The sequence below is a fragment of the Pelecanus crispus genome, chromosome 5 (assembly GCF_030463565.1).
Source record: "Pelecanus crispus isolate bPelCri1 chromosome 5, bPelCri1.pri, whole genome shotgun sequence".
NCBI lineage: Eukaryota > Metazoa > Chordata > Aves > Pelecaniformes > Pelecanidae > Pelecanus > Pelecanus crispus.
The window spans coordinates 74,288,891-74,309,310 of NC_134647.1; positions in this window are offsets into that span (position 1 = coordinate 74,288,891).

Consider the following 20,420-nt stretch of genomic DNA (forward strand, 5'->3'; position numbering starts at 1 on the left):
ATCTGCTCGTTCTCAAATAAATCTGCTAAACTAGAGCTAAAATATAGCAAAGATATAACCTACAGTCTAGAAGGATAGAAGGTACCTGAGACAACTACTAACACATTCCTCTTATTTTAATACGTGTTCTAAAGTTATTTTTGAAAGCCAAGAGAAGTCAGAAAGAGATAAAAGATGTATAAGACAGTGCTAATATTATGAAAGAAGAACTGGTTGTCCTTTAGCATGGGCATGATAAAGCAGGAAGAAATCTAATAGAGCAAAGCAAAAGTTTAATTGTCCTCTATAAAGTGGGAATAGCCGGACACACTCATGGCAGAGGAAAAGGAAAAGTCGACTATTCCTCACTCACAAAGTTACTAAACCAAGAATGTAATACAGCCATGAAAAAACCAAAATTCTTTCTTGGAACTCTCAAGGGAAGTATTGCTGGTGAAGGCAAGGAAATATTCAAGTTGTTGTACATATCAGTATATACATAATAATGGTATCTGCTGCTTTTATAATTGTTGTTTAAGAAAGTTTCATTCAAACTGGGACTGGAATACAGGAAAAGAGATAATATTTGGAGTTATACTAAAAGACTTCAAGTTGTTTAGATAGCAAGTGAGGATGAAATGGGGATATGACTGCTCTGTTCAAGTGTTTCAGAACATTTTCCGTTCCAGGATGGGAGAAGAGCTGAAACAAAATGAAAAAAAATCCATGCAGGAAGAGATGGCTGAAACCTTCTCCTGGGTGCAGGGATGGTGGGAGGTAGATAATCAAAACCAGGACATCGACTGAGGTTCCAGAGCAGGAATATGGGGACCAGCTGTGGAGACAGAGTTTGAATTTGTGAATAGGATTGTATTATGTGATTAACTGTTTACAGCAGGTACCACAGAGGGTCTGTTGGTAGGGCTGAAGAAAATGAAAATAATCCAGAAACAAACTTAACTTTCTCATGAGTTAGAAGTAAAATGTGTTTTGATTATGGGAAGAAACTTAATTTTATATAAACTGTTTCCACTGAGCTTGTTTTTGAGGCATGGAACTAGGTTTCTAGCTCTGCCACTTATACCCTATTTCATAATCTATACGGTGCCTATTTCTCTGCCACATAGGAATAACAATGTGAAATGAAACTAAATTCTTATTTTAAAATGCTCTCACATCTTGACAAAAGTCTTATAAATATTAGGTATTACAACTATTAATCCTGACTTTTAGGGAATTTCTTCTGTCTGTGGTGTTTTTGTGGCTTATTGACTGATCTCTATTTTTAGTCCTACTCCGAAATACACCTTATATTTTAACATAATATTGTAAACATACTTATTCTGTCTCACACGCACAGTCTCTTACTCTCTAAAAGCAATGGAAATTTTACTGAGGTCATTAGGTTGTTTTTCTGCTGTTCATATATGCACAAGTTTGATAGACAATATTGTCCAGCTCAAAAACTGTGGGGAGTTTAATGCAATGAGTTTGGAAGAGCTGATATGGTGGTTGGATGCCTAGAAAGAAAGTTTTGCTTTGCACAGCATACCAGCTCACAGCTGCAGCACGGTCAGACAATGGCTCTAACTCTGTTGCATGGAAATCACATCTGTATTGTGGAGGAATCAGGTGGCCTCTACTCACAACTAAAGGTGCTGTACTCTGCATAGTGGCAAATCTGTTAGAGAAGGTGAGAAGGCATCATTATTAAGGCATTAAAACCATAGCAACAAAGACATGATATTTTTAGCAGTGGTGGAGATTAATTCTCTCTTTGTATCATTTGCTATTCTTCACAGCTTGCAAAGGTGTTCAAGTACTGTGTACTGTACAGCTGGGTGAAGCCTGGAAAGACTGGTTTCTGCCACAGCATCTCCAGTTTACTTCACAAGTAGCAGAAAGAAAGGGAGCCTGAAGATTTCCCTAGCATCTTTGGTTTAAGGGAAAAACATCACTTCTCTGAGGTTCCATCACTTCACCTGCTCTCTTGACTGACACCTGCTCATCTTTACAAGGAGAGCTGAAAACCTGTGTGAACAAATACCAAAGTGCAAATTCTTACACTGTGCCATTGAGGAGGCTTTGCTGTTGTGCTTCCTCCCACTGCTTTGTGCCTGAGACTGGAGGAAAAGAGAAGTGGTATAATGTTTTGAGAGTAAAGTGAACTTTAGTGAGATTTTTTTCAATAGGCAGTCTACTCACTGTCCAGTGTATTTCTGGACACAGTGAAGACAATGGATGACGCCAAACAGACTTAGGAAGAATGCACTGTGGAACATGACCTGAAGATGCTTAAGAGAGCCTGAGTCATGTTAGGTGACTTGTATAAGGGGAGAAATTGCTTTGTTTTGCAGCTATTTTTACAGAAAAGTGGTCTGGAATTTGAAAATTTTAATTTAAAAAAAAAAAAAAAAGATGACCCAATGTATGTCAATAAGGCATTAGTGCAAAGCTGCTATAAAGTGGACATTCATCAGCAAAGTGAAGGAAAAGTCCTGTCAATTATATCTGAAAAGATACAGACAGTTCTACTGGATACAGTGCAGTGCTGCAAGGTTATACAGCTAAATAAATCACTGTGTAACTAGGCAATTTATTTCAAAAGCTGTCTTGTTTTCTAAATATGGTTTTAAAGGTCAATTTGTTAATTTTCCACAAAACCTTCTATTTGCCTTAGGAAGGCTCACTCCAGGCACCTTAAGCAGAGATTCCCATATAGTTAGTGAAAATACATTTGTCTTGCGTTATGAAACATGACAGGTTCCAAGTTGTTTCATGAGATTGTCTGAATATTTTGAAAAGAAATATTTCTGCTTTGGAGGAAGGCACAAATGTCAGCACCTGTGGAAGATGACTGAGTTTTCAGACAAAATACTTTTCAGATGAAAACTGAGGACACAACTACTATGCATGAAGATAAGGACTAAATTATTCCCAGCGGGCCCCTTCCTTTGCTCCTCATTTCAAGAGGTGAACATCATCATCACTGTTCACTAATACAGAAAGGGGGGCAGAAGAGTGAGCCTTGTGTGGCAACTGAGAAAGGATGAGTCCTCCAGATGATGAAGAGGTAAAGGAGAGAAAGAGAGAATTGATGGAGAGAAGGTAATGGTCCTTTCAATAGGTAGGGGAAACAAGCTATTTTGCTCAATGGAGAGGTTCTAATCCTATTTTTAGCTGATATAATTCAATATAAACAATCAATGTCTTGCACTTCTTCTCTAAGGACTTCAGAAAAATTCTTTCTTACAGCTGGATAACTGAAGCTGTCAAGTTTTCATTATTTGCCAGAGACCAAACTGAAGTTAAGGCGTAGTGTCTTGGTTTCCTGGCTATAAGCTGAATGTCCTCTCTAATGAAATTATTCCAATCGGAAAAGATCTCTACAAGACAGATGCTAAAAATAGAGTGTCTGAAGATAGTTCCTGAGATAAAGAGAAACTGGACTGTACTCTCTTTATAGGAAAAGGTCAGTAGATGGAAATTAACTATGAAGTCACAGAATTATTTCACACTTTAGCATCTAAAAACACTATTTTCCTTTCCACTTTAGGTTGTGGACATTTTTTTTTGCCAGTGCTGTTTGCTATAAATTCTGGCTTACCTGGCAGCTCCTGACAAAAATTTCCTCAGTTCGAAGCACGTGGTTTCAAAGTGTTATGAATGTGCTAAAAGATGCATTTGTTTGATTTCTACCTCTGTAACAACTTTGTCTATTTGTAACCAAGTGAGAAAACTTCTTTATGGACTCAAGAACTAAATGAAAGAAGGTTTGAAGATGATAATTTTTGCTAATTAATTTCATTTTAACTTGCTCTTTGAATCTTTTCTCCTCTCTAGCTTTCATGCAATAGTATTCTGTTTATTCCTGTTACGTTAAATCTCTAATGTGTTTTCTCTCAAACTAAATAAAAGATCATTCATATGAAGCAGAAAACTCAAGATGTGTTCCTGCTGCCTGTTGGGTAAAACTCTGCAGAGTTTTTTTTTGTTCCCTTCTGCTTGCTTTTTGCTTTGGAGAGAAGAACTGTCTGATCTATATCTACCTACAGGTTCCAGTGCACTGTATTTTGTGTCTGCACTCAGCTGAGAGAAACGTCCATCCTGTGCCATCTGAGGTATTCTCTCTTATGACCCTTTTAGTTTTATTTTGGAGTTTTGCCTTTGCATTCAGCAAAAACAAGCTCTGGAGGTTTATTCTGACATTGAATATTCTGTTGTTTTTGATTTCATGTCCTTACAAACTTCCAAGTTGCTTGTGGCTTTGTGGGCTGTTTTACCCTACAACAATGCTGTTGTGCAGCAACTTGTCATTCTTGCTAGAGCTCCAAGTGTTTCAGTTTTTAGCATAATATGTGTTCTGCCACACAAGGCTGATCAATAACTACCTTGTCAATAAAAATATAAGCCAAATTTGCAAAGCGTTCTCATAAAGTTCAACTTGGTTAAAATAGTTGGGAAGTTTTAAACCAGTTTATATGCACTACAATCAAATACTTCTAAAATTAGAAAGCCAGTTAGGAAAAGAGATACACTGGTAAAGGACATTCTACTTGGAAAAAAAAAAAAAAAAAAGAAAAAAGAAAAAAAGTTTCTTCTTTCAGGCTGCTTAGGTTTGATCTGGGAGCTGATCCAAAAGGAATCATGAAACATCTGGCCAGTTGACTTGAGTGCCCATAGTTCTGAAATCTGAAACATCCATCCTAGCCTAAGATGTCATAACAGCGGAGGAGTACTGGCATTGCTTTGTGGCTGTGTTACCATGATCTCATGGTGTGATAATTCTCCCTTCTCATGTTGGGAAAGGGCCCGTTGTGATGACTGAGAGTGGAATACTGTGAGTGTGAGAGTGGAAATAATCTGGGGAGGTCCTCGTATGGAGTTGATAGAGCTCTACTGTGACAGTAATGTCAGGGTCATGTGGGTCACGTAATTAAAACACTAACAGAGCCAACTGGTGTGTGTGTGTTAGTCTTTCCAGTGCTAAGCACAATTGCCTCCCTGTTTTATATAGGAAAATAATTTATTTGCAAGCCGGCAACTAAGCACCACACAGCCGCTTGCTCCCCCTCCTTCCCAGTGGGATGAGGGAGAGAATCAGAAGAGTAAAAGTGAGAAAACTTGTGGGTTGAGATAAAGACAGTTTAATAGGTAAAGCAAAAGCCATGTGTGCAAGCAAAGCAAAACAAGGAATGCATTCCCTACTTCCCATTGGCAGGCAGGTGTTCAGCATCTCCTGGAAAGCAGGGCTCCATCACACGTAATGGTTGCTTGGGAAGACAAATGCCATCATTCCCAACGTGGTCCCCTTCCTCCTTCTTCCCGCAGCTTTATATGCTGAGCATGATGTCATATGGTACGGAATATCCCTTTGGTCAGCTGGGGTCAGCTGTCCCAGCTGTGTCCCCTCCCAACTTCTTGTGTAAGCACTGCTTAGCACTAACGAAAACATCCCTGTATTATCAACACTGTTTCCAGCGCAAGTCCAAAACATAGCCCCATACTAGCTGCTACGAAGAAAATTAACTCTACCGCAGCCAAAACCAGCGCACATACTTCAAGAGTAATGTGAAGAATTCTTATAAACCAGGTATTTACTCTGTATCCTACATACTCTTCCTGTGGAAGAGATCAAGTGAATACAGTGCATCCCTGGTTCTCCAGTAAGATCACTTTATAGATCTGGTAACTATTTTCTTTCATGACATAACTTTTGATATGTACCATTCTCCCCCTTTTCCTCATGCTTACAGAGTCTTCAGAATTAAATCTGGTAGGTCTGTGACTAGCTCATGGTAGTAAGTCAATGAAGCAGTATTCAGATTTCCAAGATGATGATGATGTTGAGAGTCCTGCTTTATTCTTGCTCTTGCAGCATTTGATGCAGTAGATGTCTACTGAGGTAGTAAGGCGATGATAAATAAAGTTGAAACTATTTTTATGAAAAGTACATTCCCAGACTGGATTCAATGCCAGTGGTATTCTCAATTGGAATTGGAATCATGCTATATTTGGTTTATTGATAATTTTTTCAAAACCCCCCAAACCAAACACAAAACAAAACCAAAAAGCCCTCCGGAGTGTGGAGCCTCTTGCTGGGATCCTTAAGATGGCATATTTTAGTGGTGTTGTCCTGGAGGATGAATAGATTCAGGGTTTTATAGGAGCACACTGCTTGTTAAGATTGTTACATTTTAGACTTTGAAATGGTGGTTTGCTGAACTGACTTATCTGTACTTGCATTTTAAAAGATGACCCTGTATGCATTTACATTGTCTTTTCATAATATTAGCAACAAAATGGACACTGGGCAACATTCATGAGAAGAGCTAATAATAGCTTAGGTGTGAGGTTGGTTCTGCTGATTCCACTGCAGTGTGTGAAGTTGTAAGAGAACATTTCTAAGCAGGAGGATTTGGTTGCATCCAGATTTGTAATCTTAAGCTCGTAATATGAAACATAACAGATGGCATAGAAAAAGCTATTTTGGCAAATGAACTTTTTTTCAATTTAACTGCTTCAAGAAGAGAGATCCAGCGGATAATTTAATTTTGCACAAAACTGGCCATCGTGTAGCCTATAGAGAAACTGGCTCTACTGCAGTCTGTTGGACAAAATAAGCAGCATATTGAAAAAATTACCACATTACTTCAAGTAACATTATTTTATTATCCACATGATGGTGGTGGTCATAGCAGAAATCAGGAACAAGCCACAGCAGAATGGTTGCATTGAAGCTTTGAGGGAGACAAAATTGCAACTAGAGTTGCTTTGTTTTGTCCTCTATTTCCTCTTAGAAAATGTGATTTGAAAAAACTAGGTGAAGGTTTTTTCTAACCCCCCTCCTATCTTCTATGCCAATGACAGGTGTTATTAATTACAAGTACTGCAGATCGATTTTTTAAAAGCTGTAGACAATCACAGCATATTTTATTTCTGTTCCATGATTTTAGAATCACGTAAGTTTCCTTAGCCTTGAAGAAATATTAACTGTTTTTCATACAACATACATGCATTAGTAGGCTGAACAAAATGTAGGAATTTCCCGGCTAGAACCAAACACTGGACACTTAAACTGGCACGATGAATGCTTGCATATAGCTTCTGAGCTGTGGTGTGCTGCATTCCTGAGGAAGAAGTTGAGCTCTGTCTAAAAGGAGAGATAAACAGTCTCAGCAAAAGGATGGAAAGAGATTACTCAATGCAAATAAAATACCATCAAAGATGAAGCGGTAGAAGAGAGGGTCTGAGACTGTCAAAGGTATTTTCTTTCACTGAATTATGTACCATGCACTAGAGAGGAGGAGGAGGTTTCTTCAGAATATAGGCAGCCTGTCATGTTTGTGAAGTTTTCAATTACAAACCAATTACAAGGAAGAATTTCTAGGCATTGTCTGCTTATGGTTTACCTCAACCTGTTTCTTCCTTTCAAATTATTTTTCTCTTTTTAAGAGGAAAGGGTCGTTTAATTTATGCGAAGAGTGACTCTGAAAATGATTCTGTATTTCTTGCTCTTATTTACATAAGAGCATAAACAGTGCCATTAACTTTAAAAGGACAGTCATGTCAAATTAAGTATGGCTCTTTTAGAAGGAGACCCAGTTACCAATTTTTATCATGGTTCTAATCCGTACAACTGAACACAAGTAGTTTGCACAGAATCTGTGCTAATGGGTAAACACAAATTATACCTAAAATACAGGAGAATTCTAGAATGGCTTTAAGAGTAAATTCTTACCCTTTTTATCTAAATCAGCAGGGTAATGGTATATGTCAACACATGTGTTTGATTTGGGTACATTTTCTGTTCTGGACCACCTCATATTCTTTCTCAAGAGCCAAGAGTGAGTGATCTCATGTTATGGCTTTCCAAATGGTGCTAATTAAGGACTTTTCCTGCCAGGTGCTCAGCATGCCCTGCTCCTATTGCTTTCAGTTGTGGTTGAGGGCACGCTGCATTCTCTGGGATACAACGCTATTGTTTATGAGTTTAAGTTGGCATTGCCAAAAGGAGTACGACATTAGAAAATAAACAGCACTGAGGTTTACTTTGAGGATCCCCTGAATTAGCTGTTTTTTTTTTTTCTTTTTTCTTGGGAATATCAAAGTCTACATCTGGAAAATATCAGTGTGACATATAAATACTGTCTGACCACTAATTTCACAGAACAGTCTTTATATATAACTTGTGGGAAATCAATTTCATGTTAAAGGAATAAGGATCTAAAGTCTCCTACTGACTTAAGAGCTCTCTGGAGCAGTAACTAACTCTGCTTTCCTTCTTGGTACATGACCCAACATCTGTTTCAAAACTCAGTGTTGTGGCCAATTAATTATTGTGTAGTTTCCTGATAAAGCCTCAAATAGGCTAATCCTTGGATATAATACCGTGCATGGTTATTGCTGACAGCTTCCTTTGTTCCTGAAAGCCACAGTATGTGCCTTTTACTTTCTTTTAAGAAAAAACAGATCAGAAATGTGAAATGTGGTAGGTTGTTGATTTTTTTTTTATTAAATTGTGTATGTGAGATGTTTGGGAATGAAGGAAGGGGCATGTTTTCAGCTTTAAATTTTTCAGCAAGATAACAACTTGCAGAAAGTTTAATCACAAGGGAAAAAATCTTTCCTCGTATCGTGTGGGGACCTAGTCTGCATCCTGAGAACCAAGTCCCTTGTAGGACAGAGATGGTTAAGACAGAGGAGAGAGAAAGGCTTTCTGGTATTCAAGCTCAGGTGTGCCAGAGTCCAGCGCGTAGGAAATGTCCTCCCTGTGGCTGCGGGTTAGCCAGCAGGAGCTGGAGAAGGGATCAGCAGAGCTAAGGGCTATGGTAAAGTCAATGCTGCAGCTTCACAGGTGGATTATTCCTTTCATTGTCCAGTATGTCTGTAGGGAAGAGACTTTCTATCTGTTTAGTGAACACTGGAAGATAGACAGAGCTCTTCTACTTCCCTAGTCATGGGAAAATAATATTTTTTCTTGAAGGAAAATACAGTAGAAAAGCAGGTATTCTGCTATCTCTGGTTTCCTATATATTCTTGTTGGGTTTTGCATTTAGGATTCCGTACTGGCATTTCTAAATCATCATGAGAGGAGGTACCTGTTTCAAAGGCAGCCTATGACAGCTGGCAAAAGCTAACTAGTGCTGACATACCACTGATAAGAAAGAGAAATATTATTTTTTTAAATGGAATTGTTGGGGTTTTTTTTGGTTGGGTGGTGGTTGGTTTTTTCTTTAATTTTTTTTTTTTTCCTGTCTCTCTTTAAATGGAAAAGAATGTTTGCATTTCGGAGTGAGAAGAAAAGAAGACTTGTTCACCCCTTAGTGAGCGGTTAGTGCTGCAGAGCTGCTATGGAAAACACGTACTTGGATTTCCATCTGGCTTTGTAAGCGCCAGCCCTCTGTGGTTCAACAGTTTGAATTTCTTTGGAGTGATGCTGTTAAACATGGTGGGGTGCTTTTTTCCTTAGATAGTACAGAAAGAACAGTACATCACTTAAAAGACTTCTCGCCTCTTCTGGCATCCATGTGAAACTGCATCTACTCAATCAGAATCAGGAAAAAAAAAGTAAAATTTGTGGGTTGAGACAAAGACAGTTTAATAGGACAGAAAAGGAAGGGAAAGTAATAATAATAATTGTAACGATAAAAGAATATACAAAATAAGTGATGCATGACGCAATTGCTCACCACCCACTGACCGATGCCCAGCCCGTCCCCGAGCAGTGATTGCTGCCCTCCAGCCAAGTCCCCCCAGTTTCTATACTGAGCATGACGCCATATGGTATAGAATAGCCCTTTGGGTAGTTTGGGTCAGCTGGCCTGGCTGTGCCCCCTCCCAGCTTCTTGTGCACCTGGCAGAGCAGGGGAAGCTGAAAAGTCCTTGACTAGCATAAGCACTACTTAGCAACAACTACAACATCAGTGTGTTATCAGCATCATTCTCATACTAAATCCAAAACACAGCACTATGCCAGCTACTAGGAAGAAAATTAACTCTATCCCAGCTGAAACTAGGACAGATGTATAAGATGAGTTGTAATAAATTTCTAACAAGAAATAATAAAATAAATAAAAATAATATAAATAAATATATAAAATAAAATAGATTAATATAAATATAATTAGCATATTAATAAAATATAAAAATAAACAAGATAATAAAATCAGTTCAGCTGAGCTAATAAAGACAGCAGCAAATAGACAACACTGTAAAATTCAAAGTTTAACAATCAGAGAAATGAAAGAATATTTGTGGTGGCTCTCTGTGACTGCATTACCAGACAGTCATTGAATACCATTTTCATGTCACTGAATAGTAAGCTTCACGCAACAAAGGAGTTACAATAGAGGTGGCTGGTCTCTGTCAGTAGCTCTGAGCAAGGTAAATTATTAAAATTACTGTGATGAGAATTTTTCCATTTAATTTTTTTTTTCCCCAGATCTTAGCAAAAAAACTTGGTAAAACCTGCTTTTCTCAACCACACGCCCACCCCCACCCCCCCCAGCTGGATTTTACTGCATTGCTTCTTTAATCTTGATGTCTGCTTTGGAAAGAAAATACATTGCTGAATGAAGGTAGACAAATTATTGTCAAGGTGTACCTTTTTCAGAACTCTGCATCTTAAAAATGATTTTAAATTCATAACTAAAATAAATTTTGGACTTACACTCTGGTGCCAGCATGGAGAACTTCAATGAGCAAGCAGGGGTTTCTATCAGCTATGACCTCAGCGATGTTGCAACATTCCTGCTGTAAAACCCAGATGCTATCATAGGTGATAAACACATCTGAGTGGTAGGGAAAGATTAAAGTTGTCTGGGGAAGAGCAGCTTAGCCAAAATGTTGAGTAACTTAAATGGGGCAACCCCTGACTTCCCGGAATGAGGTATAAAGATGCATTTTCTTAGCCACCACGTTGTAATGTGAGAAGCTCAGCACTGCTGGAATTTGATCTAGTCTAAGAGTGAGAGGGACAGCGCTGCTGTGGTCGGTGCCTGAGAGAGCCTGGCTTTAGCTCCAGGAAGCTGTAACTGGCCCATCTAAACAAATACTGCATATGTTTGCACATGAAAACTTCAAGGTTCAATAAAGCATTTCTGGAAAGCTTTCCCCTAGAGCCTTTCAGTTTAAAATCGTGTTTTATGATCATGATTCCACTTTCCTTGAGATGAACGATAGTGTTTCTAGTAATTTCATGGCCTATTGGAAACCAGTCCCAAGTTACTATGCACGTTGTCCTGCTGCAGTACAGCTTATATCTAAGCTCTGCTGAAAGAAAATGTATAAAACCAGTGTTTTTATAAAGCATTGTTTAGGATGCGGAAATACAATGACGTTGTGTCAAATACCTAATATTTTCACACAACTGGACAAGGCTCGCGTGTTACCTGGGTCTGCAGTGCACTGATTTGGAGGGAAGACTCTCTGCATAGATGGGTTCAGCGTTTCCATGCTGCCAAATGAGGATGGCAGGCTTTTGTCTGGGAGAAGCTTGACTGAACATTCCTACTGAGCCAGCTGGTACTGGGGAATATAACGTATATTTTATGATCTGTTAGGGAACACAGAAGAGTCCGCACGGGGATTTGTCTTCCTAAAATGGGACTGAGGTGGAATCTAGGTGCCTACTTCAGAACCCTGCGGATATTTATATCCGCATCTTTTAATTTCCTTCTTTCACAGGTTTGTTGATCAGACAGGAGGCACTGGTCATTCTGTGCTAGATCCATTTCTGATGGCCATCATTTCTGGAGCCAATCTGTTTGATTAGCCACAGATAAAGTAGCACTGCTCCTCCTCCAGGATACAAAACTTGACAGATAACATGTGGAGTAACTTCAGGGCATGGTTCCAAGGGACCTTGGCTGCATCAAGTGCAGGACATTACTGGTGTGTCCTGGAATTTGATTTAGGGCAGTTTCTGGGAGAACTTACCAAAGCAGATGTCTGACAGAAAATTGAGTCTGTGTAAAAGGAGTATGCACCTCGTGTGCTGTTCTCCTCAGACCAGCAGTCACCTCTGCCTTCACCTGCTGCACCTCTTGTTCCTCTTGTCCTCCTCGCTGTGCGACAGTCTCTGCTTTCTCAACACAATTTATTTCTTCACGGTCACTGCCTGCACAGAGCCCTGACACAGCCCTCCTGGTTGTGCCTTGTCCTCAGCGACAGTGTTGGAGGAGAGATAGGGGTGTTCTGAAAGGAGATGGATCCATCTGCATCTCCTTATTCTGTTTGCCAAAGGTCTGAATCTTTGAGCTCTTAATACCATCAGTTCCTAGGAATTCCTTCCTTTTAACGGATTTTATTATCCAGCCCATGCATGGGGAGGTTTTCCGGAGGCTTTTCCCTGGAACTCCTCCTGGTTACACAAGAAGCCACTTTCACAGTTTGTTTGTTTTGGCTCCACACTGATGGGCTTAATTCCTTCCATGATTGTGGAAGGAGCTTTGACATGTAACTTGGACGACAGTGTCCCAAAGTCTTGTTTTATGTATTATGAATTAATTCAGCAAAGCATCATGATTACTTTTGACTGTGTCTTAAAATGAACACATACTTGATGCTTTGATGGAGAAAGGCCCATGAAAGCATGTATTAGCTATGGTTAGACCTGGTTTGGTCCCCCCATCTGCTGTGGTTATTTATTTCCTGGGCTTGGGTGGGCACCGTTTTGTTGAGGGATGTTCTGTGCGCGCGTCAAGCCATCCATCCCCTGCCTTCCTACATCTCTGTAGGCACAGAAAGACAGCTTGGGTATCACAGGTGCTGAGCGTGAAATGATGAGAGCCCCACAATGCTGGGATGGGCAGCAAGATGTCACAGGTACAACTGCGATCAGTGAGAGTATTAGTCATTATTTTTTATTTATGAAATAATTGAGAGACTGGGAAACATGAATCTTCGCTATATGGTTGAGTAAGGAAAAAGATTAACCTATGGTTAATACAAATGAAGCAAAAGTTTTATTACTAGCATTATTTAAAATATTATCAGGCCCCAGTTTTTGGAACTTAATAAACTCTGTAAAGGAGATTCAATGATACAGTCATTATTGCGATGATTAATTGCATGCTTCTGGTTGCATCAGGCCTGCAGCAGTGGTCTGTGTATTCTGGAAGTTTGAATTCAACTCCATTGAGGGGAAACACTCTTCTGAAACACTTAGTTTCTTTTCAACAACAAAGCTGTTATGTGGAGAAACGCATGTTGCCTATTTTTCTACTGTATTCTACTTTTACTGCTATACTGTTGTTTACTACAAGTTGTTCAGCTTGCAGCTATAAGTATTAAAAAATGTATGGAATTTTACCTGCTTTGTCCTTAGCTTGTCCCTCACTCTCCCTATCCCTTCATCTCCAATAGATCTCCATCTGGTATTGCAAACAGATAGGAGGAGGGGAATGATGCTGAAACAACTCTGTTTCCCACAAACATAATTACACTTTTCAGTTCTGATAAAGAGTTTTCTTCTGATAAAAGTTCATTTGATCTCAAAAAATCTCAGAGATGATTAGTAATGCCTATGTTCACCAAGGCTTTCAGTTTCAGTAATATAATTGATTTTTCACTGGTGTGTATAAAACCAAATATTTTAAGATGGAGCTACTCCAGGAAACTTTGAACTCGTGTTGTGAAGAGTGGCATGTGTCAGTAACAGGGGTTCAGTTGTGGTTTCCAGCTTGAGATCTTAAATATCATTACTCTGAGTCATTGTGATACAGAGGCTGGAGGACCTGAAAAAGTCTTGCTAAAGTCACAGGTGATACCAGCAAGGGACATAAATATTTCAGAGATCTGGACTAGCTTTTAGGCTTCCTCTTAGAAAGGTTTGTGGGTCAGCTTCCCAGTTCCTCCACCTTCAGCCTTAGGGTACAGCTGGCATTCAAGGCTTTTTAGTCCAGCTCAGCTGTGTGAATTCAGATCAGTTACAATGGGAAAATTCTTGTTAAGGAGTGAGAAAGTACTTGAGATAAAGCCATACAAAGTAAGAAAAGTAAAAATTTGTAAGTGTAATTTTGGAGGTATTATAGATTGTAGGTCAAGGATTCAAGAGAAAAAGATCTGACATGAAAATGCAATAAAGCTTATTTTTAAGAAGAAAGGAAGAATTCTCTGCTTTCCTCCTTTTTAGGAAGAAAGCGGAGAATGAGAACAATGATTCTGCAACCGGAGGACCAGCCTGTCCTAAGGAAAGTCAGTGTCCTGTCCTTCCCCACCTGGCAGCATTTGCTGACCAGGCAGTGATCCTAGTACGTGTCTTATCTGGGATAGTGAACATATTAATACCTATTAATACTTAGCTTTGTATCTAGTTAGTGCTAGCTGTGGATTCAGTACATTAGTCAACATGTAGTTATTTTTGTACTGCTTTGTACCATTCTACCATGTAGAATGACTTTTTGCAAGAATAATATGCAAAGCTTAAAATTTGTCCAAGTGATCCGGAGAAGCAGGATTGCTGCAGCAGTAGCTGAGAATGGGACAGATGATCAGCCTAAGCTATCTAGTTTCACCGGCTGTACTGAAGATGGGTGTTTCGTGTGAGCACTCCTTGTCTGACAGATCTTCAGGGGGATGATGAACTCCAAGAGAAGGAGATTAATGGCTGAAGAAGGGGTAGGGTGGTATCTTGAACGAGTTGCTGGTTTTGCTGTTCTCAACACCATCACTGTCTTACAAGTTTGTAATTGTCCTCCTTAAAAACTTTTACTAGATTAATGTATTCATTCAGTTATTAGTCATACATTTTCTTATTTTGGGCCAAGTTTGTGTATACTCTCTGATGCTATAATAATTTAGTTTTTGAATGTGCTAAACTAAGCTGGACAAGGACTGGAAAAGGCTAATCTGAACTAAATGTTTATCTGCAGACTTGCATTGGGAAAATAGAATGTATCAATTATAACTGCTGTAGTTACAGTATTTTGGTGTAAGTTTGTAAAGGGGAACTATAAAAAGCAATTGCTTAGAAGCATCTGCCATGGTATAAAATGGCCAGATGGAGATCACCACACTTCCTGAGTGGACCTTGGCAGGGGGATTGTGTGAAAGCTTCTCACCTGTTACTGTGCAAATTTAATTGGCTTTGCTTACATTTCCCTTCATCAGCCTTTAAAGTTCAGCTGCAGGTTGTTTAAGCTGTGGTGTCTTTGCAGGGAAGCGGATAAGAAATGCTCACGCAGCCTGCTACTGCAGGTCAGGGGTGCTAGGAGGGAGACTGGCTTGGGGCGATATCCTCAGTTGTTTTAACTAGCTCCATAGGCAGATACTTGACTTGTTTTTTTTGCTTTTTAAGCATTGACTACAGAAGTATGTTTTAATTGTGGCTATACTTGTGTAATGTATGTGTCTATACAAAGCTATCAGATATTTAATTTTTTAAAATTGGGACAAATACCTTTTATTAATTTATGGACTTGTGTACTGTGCGTATTGTTTCACAACTGTTTGTGATTAAAATGTCTCCACATGTGATCTGTATCCATTTAATGTAATGGATTGATGAAAGATTTGTCCATGGTAAGTAATGAGAATGAGAATATGAATTTTACAGCTCAAATATTGGGTGATTATAATGGAATTCAAATGTAATTTTGAATGTTTATGACTAGACCAAGAAGATGCTATTTGTCTCAGCTGGAGCAGATGGTTTGGATAGGTCACCATTTAAAAAATGAATTCACAAAATATTTATTTAAGTCCTTGAAGAATTCAGTAATTCTTTCCACTGGTAGTTCTGAAATGTCCCAGGAGAAAAATTTGGCATCCATCAAACTGCAGCTCCATGGAAAAATTAAAAGATAATAAATGACCTGCTGGTAGCATGGTAGCTAAACATTTTTGGTTTTATATTGTAGCCATTTTGGTAAAGTAAGAATCTTTTCTTTTTAAAAAAAACATGGGATTGGAAAAGAAGTGAAAGCAAATTCTCAGCTGTAGCAGTGAGGCTTTATGATGCAGATTTAGAATGTCAAGCCCATGCTCTCAAAAATCAGATCATTACCTCATAAAATGATAGTGGGAGTTATTGTATCTCATTTCAAAAAAGCAAGCCATTATCTAGAATGTTCCTTTTCACCTTGTTGTTAAAGCTTGTTTTTCACTAAGTGCTAAAACAATTTTTATAGCTATCTGGTGGTTCTCTAAATCCCTAATCCTGCAAATATTTTGTACGTGTCTAACCTCAGGCATATAAGAAACTGATTTTAATAGCCTGAAGATAAGCGAGTTTGTAGACACTTTTACAGTTTTTTTCCATGGGGATTTTAATGGAAAAGTAGAAAAGACTTAAATAAAAAAAAAATGATTCATTGAAGCAGATACAGGATCTCAGTGTGATGAAACCATGATTCTTCAAGAGTCAAGTGCTGCGCATTGGACATTTTATTCAAGGTATGCCTTGAAGACTTAGGGATGACTTTGAAATCTTTTTATTTTCTTTGGCAGTGGCTGTTCTTGAAACGTTCACTTCATGTACCTTACTAAAACACTGGTGTGCTTTACTCATGTCTTTCTATTTATGATGCCTTACAGAGGTTAGTTACCCAAGATAATTATGCCATGCGTAAAATAAAAATTGGAGCTCATTTTGAGGTTAGGCTACAAGTAGCAGCAAGTTAGAGGTGGATTCTCTGCATTAAATATCCTAAACACCTTGTTTTACTCTTGCAGGATCTTCTCTTTTGCTTTTCCTTTAACATATGCGTAAACGTAAATTCCCTATTTTCATATCTACATGTTGAATCAAGAGGGACTGGTCCCCTTTTATTGCTTGAATTTATTATTGGTTGAAGTTATTTAGCTTTGGATTTACCCAGATTTGTAGCAATGGTCCAGTCTTGGAGCATACATATGGAGAGGTCAGCAAGATATCAGAGAATTACATTTTTCTTTGTTAGGTTTCCTGGGTATTCAATAGAAAGTTAGTGCCAGGCATCTAGATTTAATTTTGCTCCTTTGTGTCAAGAATAGGAATTTGGAACAAAATTATTAACAACAAGTTATTGTGCTGGTCTGTCCTTTTGTAGTCTTAAGACTCTAGCGAGTCTCTTGAAGGTCAAGTCGTACAGGAAAAAGAGAGACAACATGCAGGGCAATTGTCTGTCTGTATTAAAGTGGAAATTCTACCGCAACTGTTGGAGTGAGTGGATAAAGAGCAATGTAAATAACTGTACTCTTTAGGACAGAATCTAAATGACAGTGTTAGTCATCACTGGAGCTGCCTGCGAATCAAGAAAATAAAAGGAGGGAGGAGAGTGCTCCTTTCTGTAGACTCCCTTAGCCATGTGCGACAACAGTTTGCTTTTTATAGTCTGTAGAGCTTAAAAACTTGAAATTTCCAGCATGGAGACTGCAAGAAACACAGATGGCTAGTCTGGGGATGAGATGGGATCTCCTGCTGCTGGCCTGGCTGGGGGAGTGACTTGAAGTGAGGGTGGATATATAACTGCCTATAGTTAATTCTCTACTTCGGGCATGGCCTGATAACAGTCTCTTTCCTGAAAAGGTGGATGGAAACCTTTGCTTTGCCTTCACCTAGTAATGATGAGATGGGTTATTTGAGGTTACCGAGCCATGGGGCTGACTTGGGCATAGAGCTGGAGAAGTGTCCCAGCACCGACTCCCTGCTGTCCCTGCACTCATGTTCCAGCAGCCTGGATTCCACAGAAATACTCAATTTACTTTCACCACCCTTTTTCAGGGCCAAATTTATTTTAAAACTCTTCAGGGGAATGCCTTCACTTTACCTTAAGAACACTTGAATTCAGATGTGAGTCCTTATTTTAAAATGCTATTTAGACTGGGGAATAAAAGGTTTTTGAGGCCTGTTTTCATTCTTCCATCTTCACTTAGTTAGTCATTATGGCCTTCGTTTTGCTAAGTCCTTATGCAAACTGTGCAAAGAGGGGAAAAAAAAAATAATTTGAAGGTTTCAAAACAATTCTATGTAAGGATTTTGTTGGTACCTTGAAAATACCAAATAATTTGTCTTGCTTTCTCAACGAGCTTTTCAAAATACGTATTCAACTTGTTCCAGTACTTCAAGTTTTTCCCAAGAGAAAGTTTCCACTGATTTAAGTGGCAATTTTGCTTGAGAAGAGAATATAGCTGCAATTCTTTATTTCATTACTTTTAGTGGTTATAGTGGTTTGAAGTCTTGTTCTTTTTTGCAGTTCCTGTGAAATTGATTGGTTGCTACCTTCTGTAACTTGTTCAAAGACTCTTGTTCCTTGCTTGCATAGGTTTTATGACCACACCATTATTTTTATTCTTTGAGAGAGGTAGTGTTTTAATCTGTCTTTACTGCTGTCTCGACTTCCAGTCTGTGGTAGTAAATATATTGTCGATATTCCACGTACAGTCTGATATTTCACTTTAACCTGCTTCTGACTTAGTTTAAGACTATTGTTATTACATCATGCAAGATAACCTAGCTGTATAAGTGAAGTTCTCAACTGATGAAAGCTAGCATAATTTCTGAGGCTTTCTTAATAACAGCATGAAAAGATCATACAGGATTGCAACAAAGTACTGTTCTGTAATGCCAGCTACTTAAAACCAGTATGCAGGTGCTATTTGAATTCCTAACTTGCCTCTTCTGAGTATGTATAGTGCATCCTGCTACTGCTGATACTGAAAATATTCTATAATATAGTGCCAAACAGCTAATAAAAAAATAAGCCTAGATTTAGTTCTTTTTCTTGACTGAAGGGAATTGAACCAACAGCCTCCTAGCAAAAAGTTCTAAGAAAGTTAATTTTTCTGTAAGGATGAGCTACTTTTTGGAAAAAAAAAAATAAAAAATTGAGATTCATGTAGTAAAGAAGCATAAATTACAGTTTAGTAGTTAAGTTACCACCTGGTAGTGGGAGACATGAGCACAGATCACTGCTCCTAAAACTTTCTCTACTTCCTTCAATTTAGAAGTTTCTCTCTGAAACTCTCCACTGATAATACACCCACGTCACCATTTAACTTTCCAGACCCATCAGGAATTTCCCACATTCTTTGAATTGTCACGGTTTTGTAAGGTTCACAGTTATTTACAGTTTGGGGTTGAATGTTATGAATAGTTTTCTTCAGAGTGTGTGTGGGAAGAAACCCTAGCTAAGATGTGTCAAAATGTTTCCGTATTTATTGGTTTTGAAATGACATAGTATTTGAAAAATTGCAAAGCTTAATAGTGGCTTAAAGACAAGAAAAAGAAACACTTTGAACAGAATTAAATGTTTTGATTAACCTCAAAATAATTTGTTTTTATCATGATTCTGAAACATAGGTTTTCTTTCTCTTTGCTTTAGGCAGTGAACCAAAAAATCAGTTATTTTCATAACTTTTTTTTTTACAGTATTGCTGAATTTGAAACCTTGATAATTCTCTATTAGTGTAATGTAAATTTACATACTCAGTTTGATAGTCCTGTGTTGCTAAATAACTAATGATTAGTTTTTTTAAATGTCCATTGCTATGCATTTCTGTTTAAAAGTCATGGCTTCTGCTGAATGTATTTCCCTCTGCTGCTATAGAGAAAGGCAGTCCTATATTAGTTATTTTTCCTAGCAAAATTTCCACAATAATGCCACATGTTAAAATAATTCTATGATATAAGGTTGGTGACCTTAAAAAAATTACATATAAAGGGATGCTGTGAGGCGGGCATGGTAATAACTGGGCCATATCTAAAGAATGGTATATCCTAGATTGGATTAAAAAAAAAAATGAATAATTTTCTACAAAAATAGATCAAATAGATCTTAATGTCTGAGTTTCTCCTTGTGTAGATACACAAGGTAATGGCTGATTGCAAATTCAGAACTATGCCTTGTATGTCAAAGTCTTGGCAATAGAATATTGCTCTTTAAATTTAGTTCAATTTAATATAAAACATTCTTTAATTACAGCTCATCTCATATGAGGGGAGCTGTTGAGCCTTCTGATTATGTATTCCCTGTCTTTTTTACGTAAGATGTCCTCATTAATATTGAAAAATTTTGAAATGTTAAGTATTAAATAATACATTAATGACAGATACAATCAAATGAGATGAAGTTATTTCCAGCACTTTATTTTATTTGTATTTCAGTAGCACAGAAAACAAAATCAAATCCTCGCAGCTGAATCTACTTCACACCAAGTACCAGATTTAGTTCTAGGTATTGTACCTCTATTTATTTCAATGATGTTTTGCAATGACCTTGATTTCATGGATTGTTTTTTTGATTTGTGCTTGGTAGGATCAAGCATGAATATATTATATATAAAGGAAATATATGCGCATGTGTGTGTATAGGCATGTATATATACATAAAAAACATAAAAGCCCGAGTCAAACATAGAAATAGGAAAATCTTGTACATTGGCAGAGTTGCAAGCAATGGAAAGGATTAGACAAATCAAAGAAGATGGTTCTGACATTAAAACATTGGACCAGAAAT